Source organism: Eumetopias jubatus, unplaced genomic scaffold, assembly GCF_037043125.1.
Source record: "Eumetopias jubatus isolate StellerSeaLion01/CBP00866 unplaced genomic scaffold, mEumJub1_p1.0 scaffold_17, whole genome shotgun sequence".
In the NCBI taxonomy this organism is placed as follows: domain Eukaryota; kingdom Metazoa; phylum Chordata; class Mammalia; order Carnivora; family Otariidae; genus Eumetopias; species Eumetopias jubatus.
In genome coordinates this window covers 62,228,799-62,246,271 of record NW_028274823.1, presented here as the reverse complement: position 1 = coordinate 62,246,271, position 17,473 = coordinate 62,228,799, and positions in this window count along the sequence as shown.

The window sequence follows — 17,473 nt, the reverse complement described above, 5'->3', positions numbered from 1 at the left end:
CTGCGTTTGAAAGCTGATGGAAAGGCATGGATAGATATACGTTATCCGTCTGCACATCATACAACGCAGACAAGTATAGTAGGTTTATTTTCTAAAACAGATTTATAGCTTTTATAACTTCTAAGTTTATTCCCCAAACTGGCTAAGAAATAACTCCCCTATGAAGTTGATAATGGCTGTATAATTGTAAGTCACAGTGCTATAAGAAGAACCCTGACCTCAAAAGAAAACTGGATACTATTCTTGTTCTTCAATTTATTACCCGAAGATATGTTACATTCCAAGTGCCCCCGTTTCTTCAGCTGTAAAATAAAAAAAAGAGTGAAAATTTCTGCTAAGACAGCTCAGGGATCCGAAGTCTAAGGAATCACTAAAATTGTACTGATGAAACAGGAATTAAATCATTCTCCGAGTGCCACAAATGTTAGCATTCTAAATATATCAAAGAATTTCTAGCAAGTAACTCTAACTCATTCTAATCCAAATTAATAAGAGACTTGGCTGGGAATACGAATAAAGTAATTACTTATGCAAACCAGATGAAATGATAACTCTGTTTCAACATGAGATCTATAATCTTTTTTTTTTTCCTTTCTGCTGTATTGATATCCAGGTGATTCTCTACTTAATTCACTGATGTGTTAGCTATTGAGCACGACTAAATTCTTCAACTACTTGCATTTCCAACTGGTATTATCTTTTGTGAATAACTGTTGACACTGTGCACATTTGCAAAACCCTACCTTTTTTTTCCCCCAACCTCCTGTGGACCTTCCCTAAGCCTCTTGTAAGAGGAGGAATCAGGCTCACCTTTTTTATGTTTTTTGCCATGACAGAATAACCCCGTAGAAATAAACTGGCAGTGACTCCTTATAAAGCTCTCGCTTTCCTTTGGTTCACATACACAAAAAAATGTATCTGCTGGGGTACTATACCAATGTCCTGTTTTTTTGTTGTTTTGTTTTGTTTGATTGTTTGCATATTTGTCTCAGGTCCTTCAGATTCTTGGCCTATATAGAGCCATCACAAAATGTGTAACATTGTGCAGGAAGAAACTTTAATGGTCATTGGACCCAGGCCTTATTCTTGTGGCAGGTACAGCTAGAGCAGTCAATTCTTGCGTCCAAGTTAGAAATTAACACTAGAAAATGTGGGGCTAAGGGAGTGATGATGATCTCTCCAGATGTTAATGGAAATGAATACAATATAAATATTGAATACAATATAAAATATTGAATAAAATATTTCTTACAAAAGGGAATTGTCATTCTGCACAGGATTTAGGCTGAAATGCTAAATACAAGTGAGTAACAAAGAAAAAGGGAGAAATGACTCTTGAAGTCATCACCCCGGAATTAGAAGAAAAAACAGCTGTTATAGCAGTTTTTTTAAAGATTTTATTTATTTATTTGAGAGAAAGAGAGAGCATGAGCGGGGGGTGGAGGGGCAGAGGGAGAAGTAGACTCCCTGCTGAGGGGGGGAGCCCATGGAGGGGCTCCATCCCAGGACCCCAATATCATAACCGGAGCCAAAGGCAGACACTCAACTGAGATACCCAGGTGCCCCTATTTTGGTAGTTTTATCTCAGGGTGTTGATTCTCAAGGAATTTGAGGTGCACTGCAGAATATGTGCAACTTTCTCAGGGAGTACAGCAAAAAGCTTCCCTTCTTCTTCCATGAATAAGTGAATAAGTAATATTAAAATTGATCTATAAATAAATCAAAACAGATTTATTAAGGTCATAATGAATGTTGAATAGTCAAGAATACAATAAAAATATCAGCAATTCCAAAGCTGGTAAAAGATATTTCAGGTCCACGCTTACATTAATTACTAGTACTTTCTGTCCAAATAAAAACTAGGAAGGGTCCCCTCTCTTACTGGAAAGCTACACTGCAGAGTCAGATGAAACCACCACTAGCTATTAATCATGGTTTCTTTTTTTGTTTGTTTGTTTACATCTTAGACGTCTCCCTGTCCCACTGACATTTTTATTTCATTTTTATTCATTTAAAAATAAAAAATGCAAAAGAAGAAAACATCATGTATAATTCCAATCCAAATATACAATCCTATTAGCCTATTGGTATATAATTATTTAGTGTATTTTATTTTATTTTATTAGCATTTAACAGTTTACTTTTTTTATTTAAATTCAATTAGCCAACATTTAGTACATCATTAGTTCCAGAGTTCAATCATTACTTAGTGTATTTTAGAAACATTTGTATTTTATATTAACGGTGAATGTACATAGGTTTAAATAATTCAAAATACTTTTTTGTAACTGCTTTTTTTTTAAAGATTTTATTTACTTATTCATGAGAGACAGAGAAAGAGAGAGAGAAGCAGAGGCAAAGCAGCCTCCCAAGGAGCAGGGAATCCGATGCAGGGCTCGATCCCAGGACCCCGGGATCATGACCCGAGCTGAAGGCAGATGCTTAACTATCTGAGCCACCCAGGCGCCCTGTAACTGCTTTTTATAAATATCATTATTAATATCTAAAAATTACTTAATCCAGTGGATTTGGTATAAGTCTATTTAGTAATCATGCACTTAGATGGGTTTAGTTACCAAGAATTTAATTGAGAACACTAAAGAGAGAAGCAGCTTTTATTAAAAACACTGTGTAAGCATTTTTGGAAGGAATTGTGTTTTTTGGTCTTCTCTAATTTCTAATAATTTAGTCTATTTATTCCTTTCTGATGAAATAATCATGCAATCTATACTCATAAATAATAAATTATTTTCCACAATCTACATATTGCTTAAAATACATAGCTCATATGGTTACTAGGTCAGCAAGTATAAGAATATTTGAGATTTTTGAGTTATATTATTAAAGTGTTTTCCACAAAGGGTTGTATCATTTGTATTGTATCAACAATTCAGAAATCTTTGTTTCACCATATTCTTGCCAGTATTAACATTTTAAAACAATCATGTGAAGTAAATTATATTTTAATTTCATTCACTGACAATTATGACATTTCCATATTTACAAAATTTTGTATTTCTTGATTTGTGGATTCTTTGCTCACAACCTTTTTTATCTTCATGTAATTTTTTGGGTTTAGTATTTTACCATCATTCTTTGAAGAAGGCTAGATTATCTCCATATTCAAGGACACATATTAGTTGAAAACATAAAAGATCTCTATACTCAAAATGTGCTCCAAAGAGTCAAGTGATTTAGAAAGGCTAGAATCTCTCTTATAAACGAAAAATTTATATGTTCATGGAACAGAATTACTTAATATCAGAGCAAATGATGCTTTTCAAATAGTGTAGCACATGCCAGTAAAGGTTATGGCTGTACTGTAATTCTTCTATAGTACACAGTAAAAATATTGTGGGCCTAGTCTCCGTATATGGCACCATCTTGTAAACTAAAGACTTACAAATAAAATGAAAAGTTATGAATATATTGCACAATGGAAAAAGGTGAAGTGGTTGCTAATACTAATTCATTAAAATTTTATAATATTTGACAATTTGATCATTTAATTTAACAAAACTGTAAATTCTTGATTAAATCAGGCATCCAGATGCCCAGGAGTTATTTTTCCTACCTTCAAGACACTCAGAGTAATAGTCATGAAAGAATGAGATCTGGGAGAGGAGCAAGATGGCAGAAGAGTAGGGGACCTAAATTTCATCTGGTCCCAGTAATTCAGCTAGATAGGGATCAAACCATTCTGAATACCTACGAACTCAGCAGGGGTTCGAAGAAAAGAATAGCAGCAACTCTCTGAACAGAAAAACAACCACTTTCTGGAAGGTAGGACATGCGGAGAAGTGAATCTGAGGCAATATTCAGGAAGATAGATGGCGGGGGAGGGGGCCTCCGTCAGCCACTACTGGCAAGTGATAGAGCTGGAGAGCACAAAATCGGAAATTTTAGAAGTCGGCTCTGCTGAGGGCTGTTGCTCCAGGGACTAAGTGGGGGGTGAAATCCTCGCTGGGACAATGTGGTCTCAGGGCCATCAGGGTCACAGGAAGACCAGGGATGCCTGAGTGTGGCAGAGCTCCCAGGTATCAGAGTGGGGAAGCGAGCTGCAGAGACAGAGCCGAGGAGTGGGCTCTCAGCTCGGGGTTGCCATAAATCCCGAAGAACAGTTGGGGCACTGCTCTTCTAGCAGGGACCCAACAAGTAGCAGATCCGGGGAGACTCCCCTTCCTCCCCTGGGAGGACTGGCGTGGGAGTGCACGGCAGGGATCTGCTGGGTTTGGAGACTCCACACGGGGTCGTGTGCCAGAGATAGAAATGCTCGGTCACAGGCCGGGTGAGCATGGAGTGTGGCCAGAGACCAGGGAGATGGGAGTGATTGACTGCTTTTCTCTGGGGGGTGCACTGAGGAGTGGGGACCCGAGTTCTTGGCTCCTCTGGGCAGAGATTGGGAGGCCACCATTTTCACTTTCATCCTCCAAAGCTGTACAGAAAGCTGGCAGGGAACAAAAGCTCCCGAGAGCAAACCTGAGCAGATTACTTAACCCGGACCGGCCAGGGCTGGGCAATTCTGCCTCAGGCAACAAGCTCCTCCCCTAGAAGATCAGTAAGAACAGCCAGCCAAGACCAAATTTACTGATCAATGAGAATGGCAAAACTCCAGCGCTAGAGGAATACTGCTCATAGAATTCATGGCTTTTTCCCCATGATTCTTTATTCTTTCAAAGTTAAATTTTTTAAGCTTTTTTTTTTTGAATTTTTCTTTTTCCCTTTTTCAACAAACATCTTATCAATCCCTTTTTAAAAATCTTTTTATTTTTCATTTTAAGGTCATATTCTATCCCTTTATAGTAATTAACCTTATTTTTAGTATATATATATATATATATATATATATATATATATATATATAAAGTTGTTCTCTCTTTCAAATTTTGGGATACAGTTTCTTCTAACAGACCAAAATATACCCTAAATCTCTAGGGTATGGCTTTGTTCTAGTCTTCTCCCTATCACATTCTCTCCCTTTTTTTTTTAAATCCTCTTCTTTCTATTTTCAACCAACTTCTTATCTTCTCAATTCCTTTTATAAAATCCTTTATAATTTCCATCTTTACAGTCATATTACATACCTTCTTGTATTAACCCTTATTTTTGTACATATATAAGTTTTTCTTTCTTTAAAATTTTGGGAGGCACTTTCCTCTAACAGACCAAAATACACCCAAAATCTAGTGAGTGGCACTGATCTATGCACCAGCCTGATGATATTTGAACATATTCTGGTTGTTTTGTTTGTTTGTTTGTTTGTTTGTTTTTATCTATTTATCTTTTTTTTTTCTTTTTTCATTCTTCCCCTTTCTTTTCTCCTGGTTTCAGGTCTCTTCTGATTTGTTTAGTGTATATTTTTCTGGGATATGTTACTCTGTTACCATTTTGATCTCTCATTCATGTATTCTCCTCTGGACAAAATGACAAGATGGAAAAAATCACCTCAAAAAAAAGAACAAAAGGCAGTACCGACTGCCAGGGACCTAATCATATGGACATTAGTAAGTTGTCAGAACTAGAGTTCAGAATGATGATTTTAAAGATACTAGCTGGGCTTGAAAAAAGCATGGAAGATATTAGTCAAACCCTTTCTGGAGAAATAGAAGAACTAAAATCTAACCAAGTCAAAATCAAAATGGCTATTAATGAGGTGCAATAAAAAATGGAGGCTCTAACTGCTAGGATAAATGAGGCAGAAGAGAGAATTAGTGATATAGAAGACCAAATGATGGAAAATAAGGAAACTGAGAAAAAGAGATAAACAACTACTGGATCACAAGGGCAGAATTTGAGAGATAAATGATAATATAAGATGAAAAAATATTAGAATAATTGGGATCCCAGAAGAAGAAGAAAGAGAGAGAGGGGCAGAAGGTATATTGGAGCAAATTATAGCAGATAACTTCCCGAATTTGAGGAAGGAAACAGGCATCAAAATCCAGGAGGCACAAAGAACCCCCCTCAAAATCAATAAAAATAAGTCAACACCCCAACATCTACTAGTAAAACTTACGAGTCTCAGAGACAAAGAGGAAATCCTGAAAGCAGATTGGGACAAGAGATCCGTAACCTACAATGGTAGAAACATTAGATTGGCAACAGACCTGTCCACAAAGACCTGGAAGGCCAGAAAGGACAAGCATGATATATCCAGAGTAATAAATGAGAAAAATAAGCAGCCAAGAATACTATATCCAGCTAGGCAGTCATTGAAAATAGAAGGAGAGAGAAAAAGCTTCCAGGACAAACAAAAACTAAAGGAATTTGCAAACACAAAACCAGCCCTACAAGAATATTGAAACGGGTCCTCTGAGCAAAGAGAGAGCCTAAAAGTAACATAGACCAGAAAGGAACAATATACAGACCAGAAAGGAATACAGACAATATACAGTAACAATCACCTTACAGGCAATACAATGGCACTGAATTCACACCTTTCAATAGTTACCCTGAACGTAAATGGGCTAAATGCTCCAATCAAAAGACACAGGGTATCAGATTGGATAAGAAAACAAGACCCATTGATGTGCTGTCTGCAAGAGACTCATTTTAGATTCAAAGACACCCCAGATTGAAAGGGGGAGGGGTGGAAAACCATTTACCATGCTAATGGACACCAAAGAAAGCTGGGGCAGCAATCCTTATATCAGACAAATTAGATTTTAAACTAAAGAGTATAAGATGTGAGGGAGGACACTATATCTTACTTAAAGGGTCTATCCAACAAGAGGATATAACAATTGTAAATATTTATGCCCCTAACATGGGAGCAGGCAATTATATAAGCCGATTAATAACAAAAGCAAAGAAACACATCGACAACAATACAATAATAATGGGGGACTTTAACACCCCCCTCACTGAAATGGACAGATCATCTAAGCAAAAGATCAACAAGGAAATAAAGACTTTAAATGACACACTGGACCAAATGGACTTCACAGACATATTCAGAACATTCCATCCCAAAGCAATGGAATACACATTCTTCTCTAGTGCCCATGGAACATTCTCCAGAATTGATCACATCCTAGGTCACAAATCAGGTCTCAACCAGTACCAAAAGATTGGGATCATTCCCTGCATATTTTCGGACCACGTTGCTTTGAAACTAGAACTCAATCACAAGAAGAAAGTTGGAAAGAACTCAAATACACGGATGCTAAAGAGCATCCTCCTAAGGAATGAATGGTTCAACCCAGAAATTAAAGAAGAATTAAAAAAATTCATGGAAACAAATGAAAATGAAAACACAACTGTTCAAAATCTTAGGATGCAGTTAAGGCAATGCTAAGAGGAAAGGATATAAAAATACAAGCCTTCCTCAAGAAACAAGAAAGGTCTCAAATACACTATCTAACCCTACACCTAAAGGAGCTGGAGAAAGAACAGCAAATAAAGCCTAAACCCAGCAGGAGAAGATAAATAATGAAGATCAAAGCAAAAATCAATGAAATAGAAACCAAAAGAACAGTAGAACAGATCAACTAAACTAGGAGCTGGTTCTTTGAAAGAATTAACAAGATTGATAAACCCCTGGCCAGACTTATCAAAAAGAAAAGAGAAAGGACCCAAAAAAATAAAATCATGAATGAAAGAGGAGAGATCACAAACAACACCAAAGAAATACAAGCAATTAGAAGAACATATTATGAGCAATTGTATGCCAGGAAATTAGACAATCTGGAAGAAATGGGTGCATTCCTAGAGATGTATCAACAACCAAAACTGAACAAGGAAGAAACAGAAAACCTGAAAAGACCTATAACCACTAAGGAAATCGAAGCAGTCATCAAAAATCTCTCAAAAAACAAGAGCCCAGGGTCAGATGCCTTCCCAGGGGAATTCTACCAAATATTTCAAGAAGAATGAATACCTATTCTTCTGAAACTGTTCCAAAAAATAGAAATGGAAGGAAAACTTCCAAACTCGTTTTATGAGGCCATCATTACCTTGATCCCAAAACCAGAGAAAGACCCCATCAAAAAGGAGAATTACAGAACAATATCCTTGATGAACATGGATGGCAAAAATCTCACCAAAATACTAGCCAATAGGATCCAACAGTACATTCAAAGCATTATTCACCCCAACCAAGTGGGAATTATCCCTGGGCTGCAAGGTTGGTTCAACATCTGCAAATCAATCAGTGTGATACAATACATTAATAAAAGAAAGAATAAGAACCATATGATCCTCTCAATAGATGCAGAAAAGGCATTTAACAAAGTACAGCATCCTTTCTTGAACAAAACTCTTCGGAGTATAGATATAGAGGTTACATACCTCAATATTATAAAAGCCATCTTTGAAAAACCCACAGGGAATATCATTCTCTATGGGGAAAAATTGAGAGCTTTCCTCCTAAGTTCAGGAACACGGCAGAGATCTCCACTATCACCACAGCTATTCAACGTAAGTATTAAAAGTCCTAGCCACAGCAATTAGACAACAAAAAGAAATCAAAGGCATCTGAATTGGCCAAGAAGTCAAACTCTTACTGTTTGCAGATGATATGATAATTTATGTGGAAAACCCAAAGAACTCCACCCCAAACTGCTAGAACTCAAACAGGAATTCAGTAAATTGGCAGGATATAAAATCAATGCACAGAAATCAGTGGCAATCCTATACACCAACAACAAGACAGAAGAAAGAGAAATTAAGCGATCAATCCCATTTACAATTGCACCCAAAACCATAAGATACCTAGGAATAAATCTAACCAAAGAGACAAAGAATCTGTACTCAGAAAACTATAAAATACTCATGAAAGAAATTGAGGAAGACACAAAGAAAGGGAAAAACGTTCCATGCTCATGGATTGGAAGAACAAATATTGTGAAGATGTCAATGCTACCTAGAGCAATCTACACATTCAATGCAATCCCTATAAAATACCATCCACTTTTTCAAAGAAATGGAACAAATAATCCTAAAATTTATATGGAACCAGAAAAGACCCCAAATAGCCAGAGGAACGTTGAAAAAGAAAAGCAAAGCTTGTGACATCACAATTCCGGACTTCCAGCTCTATTACAAAGCTGTCATCATCAAGACAGTATGATACTGGCACAAAAACAGACACATAGACCAATGGAGCAGAATAGAGAGCCCAGAAATGGACCCTCAACTCTATGGTCAACTAATCTTCGACAAAGCAGGAAAGAATGTCCAATCGAAAAATGGCAGTCTCTTCAACAAATGGTGTTGGGAAAATTGGACAGCCACATGCAGAAGAATGAAACTGGACCATTTCCTTACACCACACACAAAAATAGACTCCAAATGGTTGAAAGACCTAAATGTGAGGCAGGAGTCCCTCAAAATCCTAAAGGAGAACACAGGAATCAACCTCTTCGACCTCAGCCGCAGCAATTTCTTCCTAGAAACATTGCCAAAGGCAAGGGAAGCAAGGGCAAAAATGAACTATTGGGATTTCATCAAGATAAAAAGCTTTTGCACAGCAAAAGGAACAGTCCACAAAACCAAAAGACAACCGACAGAATGGGAGAAGGTATTTGCAAATGACATATCAGATAAAGGGTTAGTATCTGAAATCTATAAAGAACCTATGAAACTCAACACCCAAAGAACAAATGATCCAATCAAGAAATGGGCAGAAGACATGAACAGACATTTTTCCAAAGAAGATATCCAAATTGCTAACAGACACATGAACAAGTGCTCAACATCGCTCAGCATCAGGGAAATCCAAATCAAAACCTTGATGAGATACCACCTCACACCAGTCAGAATGGCTACAATTAACAAGTCAGGAAAGAGCAGATATTGGCAGGGATGCAGAGAAAGGGGAACCCTCCTACACTGTTGGTGGGAATGCAAGCTGTTGTAACCACTCTGGAAAACAGTATGGAGGTTCCTCAAAAAGTTGAAAATAGAGCTACTATACGATCCAGCAATTGCACTAATGGGTATTTACCCCAAAAATACAAATGTCGGACTCGAAGGGGTACGTGCACCCTGATTTTTATAGCATCAATGTCCAAAATAGCCAAACCATGGAAATAGCTAAGATGTCCATTGACAGATGAATGGATAAAGAAGATGTGTCATATATATACAACGAAATATTATGCAGCCATCAAAAAGGATGAGATCTTACCTTTTGCAATGACGTGGATGGAACTGGAGGGTATTATGCTGAGCGAAATAAGTTAATCAGAGAAAGACATGTATCATGTGATCTCACTGATAGAAGGAATTATTTTTTTTTAATTATTTTTTCAAGATTTTATTTATTTATTTATTTGAGAGAGCGAGAATGAGAGAGAGAGAGAGCAAATGAGAGGGGGAGGGACAGAGGGAGATGCAGACTCCCCGCTGAGCAGGGAGCCCAATGCGGGACTCGATCCCGTGACTCCAGGATCATGACCTGAGCCGAAGGCAGTCGCTTAACCAACTGAGCCACCCAGGCGCCTGATATGAGGAATTCTTAATCTCAGGAAACACACTGAGCGTTGTTGAAGTGGTGAGAGTTGGGAGGGATGAGGTGGCTGGGTGGTGGACACTGGGGAGGGTATGTGCTATGGTGAGTGCTGTGAACTGTGTAAGACTGTTGAATCTCAGACGTGTACCTCTGAAATAAATAATACATTATATGTTAAAAAAAGGAAGAAGATAGTAGGAAGGGAAAAATGAAGGGAGTGGAAATCAGAGGGGGAGATGAACCATCGAGCCTATGGATTCTGAGAAACTGAGGGTTCTAGAGGGGAGGGGTGTAGGTGATGTGTTAGCCTGGTGATGGTTATTAAAAAGGGCACGTAGTGCATGGAGCACTAGGTGTTATATGCAAACAGTGATTCATAGAACACTACATCAAAAACTAATGATTTAATATATGGTGATAAACATAACATAATAAAATAAAAAAAAAGAATTAAATTTATTAAAAAAAGTTAGAAATTTGATACTAAGACCTCCTTTTGGTACACCTTATATATTTGATACATTTTCACTACTTAGTTCAAAACATTTTTTCTTTTTAATATCTTCCATGATCTGTACCTTATTTAAAAGAGTATATCAATGGGTATTAAGGGGAGCATGTGTGGTGATTAGCACTGGGTGTTATATGCAATTAATGAATCATTGAACACTACATCAAAAACTAATGATGTACTACATGTTGGCTAATTGAACATAATAAAGAAATAAAATAAAATAAAAGAGTATTACATAATTTCCAAAAATTTGGAGGGTTTTCCACATATTTAAATACTATCAACTTCTTATTTATAGATATCCCATTATCTGATCCTGATCTTTTAGAAAATGAATGTTTATTCCTTAAGGTTATTCCACATATTCATATATAAAAATGTTAATACAAAAATTTAAACCTTAGTTGACAATGTTTTATTTAAAATGCTATTATTGCAATGTTATAAGTTACCAATTAAAAAAGGAGAGTAGTAAATTGTGATTTATTTCCTTCCTCTGAATTGTAAAAATTGTGGAAAGAGTGATAGCATATTATTTACTCATTATTTCAATAAATCCTACTGACCACTTACTATGTGTCTTACTACTTTTAACACCCTCAAACTCTGATGATAAAACATCAATGATTCTGGGTGCCTGGGTGGCTCAGTCATTAAGCGTCTGCCTTCAGCTCAGTTCATGATCCCATGGTCCTGTGATCGAGCCCTGCATCGGGCTCCTTGCTCAGCCAGGAGCCTGCTTCTCCCTCTCCCGCTCCCCCTGCTTATGTTCCCTCTCTAGCTGTCTCTCTCTGTGTGTCAAATAAATAAATAAAATCTTTAAAAAAAATCCATGATTCCTAGAAATTCATATTCCAGTGAGATGGCCATAGAATAATGCAATATATGCTTCAGGAAGGATGTGATTAAATTTCAAAGTAAGAACAGAGGAAAAGTGATTAATTTTCCCTTGATGATTAAAAAAAATAGAGATTGACCAAGTTGCTACTTTAAATCATTAAGATTTTGCCACATGAATAAGGCAAGCTGGGCTTTACTTGTGGTATAATTCTATGTTCAAAAAATTAAAAGTTTTATACTGGGACTATCATATACACTTGTTAAAGCAATATCCTGGATATTTATTATGAAAAATTAGTATAAGTATCTCATAGAATTCCAAATTTACATTTTCATATCTAGCAACAATGATTTAATTTAGTTAAATTTTATAGTTTGAAGGTCAAGTGAGTGAGGTTTGGCTGTGTATCACTAAACAAATCTAATTACAAGCGTTTTACCTTCTGGCATGATAATGTGGAGATAGATCACATCAAAAATAAGGAAGTAACAACAGAAAAATCATAAACCCAAAAAATCTTCCTACATAGTCTTTTCAAACTGATGATTTATTTGGATTGGAATTTTTTTTTCTTTGAGAATGCAAATGCTTGGGGATGGCTCTGTCATGTGTTTGGAACTATGTGTTGGCAAATTTTGAATTCAGACATTAGAGTTTCTTTATAGCAATGAATTTGTCAATTTTGTTCAGTGCAGATCAAAATTGAACTAGTTGAATCATATCAGGATGGTGTTTTATTTCATACCATACATCTCTCTTCAGTTTTTTATGTCTACTACCCTCTTTTAAAGAGAGAGAATTATGGGGAACCTGGGTGGCTCACTCGGTTGAGCATCTGCCTTTGGCTCAGTGGTGACCCGGGTTCTGGAATCCAGTCCTACACTGGGCTCCCTGTTCAGCAGGACATCTGCTTCTCCTTCCCCCTCTGCCTGATTGTGCTCTCTCTCTTTTTCTCTCTGTCAAATAAATAAAATATTAAAAGAAGAAAGTTATACAAATAAATTTAAATAATATAAAATTTAAATAAAAAGAAGATCCAGCAATTGCACTTTTTGGTATTTATCCAAAGGAGTTGAAAACCCATGCCCACACAAAAACTTGTACATGGATGTTTTCAACTGCTTTATTCACAATTGCCAAAACTTGGGAGCAGCCAAAATGTCCTGAAGTAGGTGGATGGAAAATTAAACAATGGTACATCTAGATAATCAAATAGTTTTCAACACTAAAAAGAAATGAGCTTGGGTGGGACGGATGGTGTGGCTGGGTGATAGACAGTGGGTAGGGTATGTGCTATGGTGAGTGCTGTGAATTGTGCAAGACTGTTGAATCACAGATCTGTACTTCTGAATCAAATAATGCAACATATGTTAAGAAAAAGGAAGAGGGGGAAGATGGCAGGAGGGGAAGAATGAAGGGGAATAAGTCAGAGGGGGAGACGAACCATGAGAGAGGATGGACTCTGAAAAACAAACTAAGGGTTCTAGAGGTTCTAGTGGGGGGATGGGTTAGCCTGGTGATGGGTATTAAAGAGGGCACATTCTGCTTGGAGCACTGGGTGTTATGCACAGATGGTGAATCATGGAACCTTACATCGAAAACTAATGATGTAATGTATGGTGATTAACATAACAATAAAAAAGTAAAAAAAAAAGAAATGAGCTACAAGCCATGAAAAGATAAGGAGAAATATTAAATGAATATTACTAAGTGAAAGAAGTTAATATGGAAAGACTACATACTGTATGATTTCAACTATATGACATTCTGGGGAAGACAAAATGATGGAGACAGTAAAAATATCTGTGGCTTCCACAGGTTGGTGGGAGAAGCAGGTAAAGATGAACTGGTGGAAGACAGGATTTTTAGGGCAGTGGAACTATTCTGTATGATACTATAATAGTGGATACATATCATTATGTATGTGTCCAAATCAATAGAATGTACAGCATCAAGAGTGAACCCTCAAATAAACTATGGACTTTGAGTGATTATTATGTATCAATGTAGATTCATCAATTGTAACAAATGTACCACTTTGGTGAGAGATATTGATGATGAGGGAGACTATGCATGTGTCAGGGCAGAGGATATATGAGAAATTTATGTACCTTCTTTTTTATTTTGCTTTGATTATGAAACTACTCTAAAAAATGGAGTCTTCAAAGCAAAATTAAATAAACAAAAATGGGAAGAAATGTGCAATTGGATTCTTTAGAAAAAAATATCGATGAAATCAGTTAGGACTTCTACAATATTATTTTTGTTTTATTAGCTCAGTAATTTATCTAATGCTTTTGTTTCACTAACACTGTTGGTGAGGAAGTAAAGGATTGGAGCAGTTGTGTTTCATTCAAGATGATTTTTGTGAAGCCAAGGTCATGAAACTTACAGTCCAGGATATTGGACTGATTAGTCAATGAAAATGTTATTAAAAATATTGGTAGCTTTCTCAGAAGATTCAGCAGATTGCTGCTTCCTAAAGCTTGTGATCTGACAAAAATAGAAGATGGCTAACAGATTCAAATACTAAGAGGTTGTCATATGCACTGGACCAGTATTTATACTATTATGATGTCACTATTCCACTATTTCTTGGTTAGTTAATAAGACCAAAGCCACTGTTCAAACCATAAGAATTAATTATTCCTAAAAAAAAAAAAAAACAAAAAAAACAAAAAAAAACTATGTCTTTTGTTTTAATTGTTAAATTCTTAAAAAGATGTTTTAAACATAAACTAATGAACAAAGAATGGTATAATGAACTCTCTGGTACCTTTTACCTAACTTCAGTAATGAGCTGAATATTTCTTGCAGGGCTAGCTTAGTGGTCAAACATGGGCAATCTTATTTTTCTTATATCTCTAGTCAAACCTCCAGATTATTCTGAAGCAATCAAAGATATATTTTTACACACATATATTTCAGTATATTTATCTAAAAATAGTTTCCCTTAAAACTATATAGGTATATAAGCATAAAGTCATTATCATATCTAAAAATATTTAACAATAATATACTTAATATTCAGTGTTCATCTTTCCCTTATCGTCTCATATGTTTTGCACTTTTACTTTGAATCAGGATCCAAATAAGCTCCACACATTGAAATTCATTGATAGTTATCTTAGTTCTCTTTAAACATATAGGTTCTTCAGACTGCTCAGTTTATTGGCATATAGTTGTTGATAATAATTTCTAATTGTTTCTATGCCCTTGGTATTAGTGGTGGTCTCTCCCCTTTCATTCATAATTTTATTAATTTGGGTCCTTTCTCTTTTCTTTTGGATAAGTCTGGCCAGTGGTTTATCGATCTTATTAATTCTTTCAAAGAACCAGCTTCTAGTTTCGTTGATCTGATCTACTGTGTTTCTGGTTTCTAATTCATTGCTCTCTGCTGTAATCTTAATTATTTCTCTTCTAATGCGTGGTTTAGGCATTGTTTGTTTCTTTTTCTTTGGTTCTTCAAGGTGTAGAGTTAGTTGTTGAATTCAGGATTTTTCCATTTTTTTGAGTGAGGCTTGGATGGCTATGTATTTCCCCCTTAGGACCGCCTTTGCAGTATCCCATAGGTTTTGGACCTATGTGTTTTCATTCTCATTGATTTCCATGAATTGTTTAAGTTCTTCTTTGATTTCTGGTTGACCCAAACATTCTTGAGCAGAGTGGTCTTTAGCTTCCAAGTGTTCGAATTTCTGCCAAATTTTTTCTTGTGATCGAGTTCCAGTTTTAAAGTATTGTGGTCTGAGAATATGCAGGGAATAATCTCAATCTTTTGGTATCTGTTGAGACCTTATTTGTGACCCAGTATGTGGTCTATTCTGGAGAAAGTTCCATGTGCATTCGAGAAGAATGAGTATTCTGTTGTTTTAGGGTGGAATGTTCTATATATATCTATGAGATCCATCTGGTCCAGTGTGTCATTCAAAGCTCTCGTTTCTTTGTTGATTTTCTACTTAGATGATCTGTCTATTGCTGAGAGTGGAGTATTGAGGTCTCCTACAATTAACATATTGTTATCAATATGAGTTTTTATTTTGGTTAACAGTTGGCTTCTGTAGATGGCTGCTCTCATGTTGGGGGCATAGATATTTACAATTTACAATCTTCTTGCTGGATAGACCCTTTAAGAATGATATAGTGTCCTTCTGTGTCTCTAACTACAGTCTTTAATTTAAAATCTAATTTGTCTGATATAAGAATTGCTACCCCATCTTTCTTTTGAGGTCCGCTGGCATGGAAGATGGATCTCCATTCCTTCACTTTCAGTCTGGATGTATCTTTAGGTTCAAAATGAGGGTATGTGCTCTGATGAGTGCTGTGAATTGTGTAAGACTGTTGAATCACAGACCTGTACCTCTGAAACAAATAATACTTTATATGTTAAAAAAAATAAGAGGAAGATAGTAGGAAGGGAAAAATGAAGGGGGGGAGAAATCGGAGGGGGAGAAGAACCATGAAAGACTATGAACTCTGAGAAACAAACTGAGGGCTCTAGGGGGGAGGGAGAGTGGGGGATGGGTTAGCCTGGTGATGGGTATTAAAGAGGGCATGTACTGAATGGAGCACTGGGTGTTATACACAAACAATGAATCATGAACACTACATCAAACTAATGATGTAATGTATGGTGATTAACATAACATAATAAAATAAAATAAAATAATTTAACCCCCCCCAAAAATGAGACTCTTGTAGACAGCATATGGATGGGTCCAGTCTTTTTATCCAATCTGCAATCCTGTGCCATTTTATGGGAGCATTTAGGCCATTCACGTTGAGAGTGATTATTGAAAGATATGAATTAATAGTCATCATGTTGCCTGTGAAGATGTTGTTTTTATAGATTGTCCCTGTAAATTTCTGTTGTATTTCACTCTTTATAGAAACCCCCTTAATATTTCTTGCAGGGCCAGCTTAGTGGTCACATATTCTTTCAGTTTCTCCTGGTCTTGGAAGCTCTGCATCTCTCCATCCATTCTAAATGACAGCCTTGTTGGATAAAATATTCTTGGCTGCATGTTCTTCTCGTTTAGTACCCTGAGTATGTCTTGCCAGGCCTTTCTGATTTGCCAGGTGTCTGTGGATAGGTCTGATGTTATTCTGATGTTCCTCCCTCTGTACGTAAGGAATCTCTTCTCCCTAACTGCCCTTAAGACGGTTTCCTTGCTTCTAAAATTTGTGAGTTTTACTACTACATGCCGGGGTGTTGGCCTGTTTTCCTTGATCTTGGGAGGGTCCTCTCTGCCTCTAGGACACAAATGTTTGTTTCATTCCCTAGATTAGGGAAGTTCTCAGCTACAATTTGCTCAAATACATGTTCTAGTCCTCTCTCTCTCTCTCTACTCCTTCCAGGATTCCAATTATTCTGACATTGGAATGCATCATGGTGTCACTTATTTCTCTGTATCTATTTTCCTGGATTCTGAGTTGTTTTTCCCTGGCCTCTTCTTTTCCCTTTTTATCTATTATATTGTCTTCCAGGTCGCTTATTCATTCTTCTGCCTCACTTACCCTAGCTGTTAGATTATCTAGGTTAGATTGGATCTCATTGAGAGCATTTTTAAGTTCTGCCAATTCAGCTTTCATTTCTGCCCTTAGAGATTCTATGTTGCCATTAATTGATTTCTCCATTCTAGCTATTGTCTTCACAATTGCTAGCCTG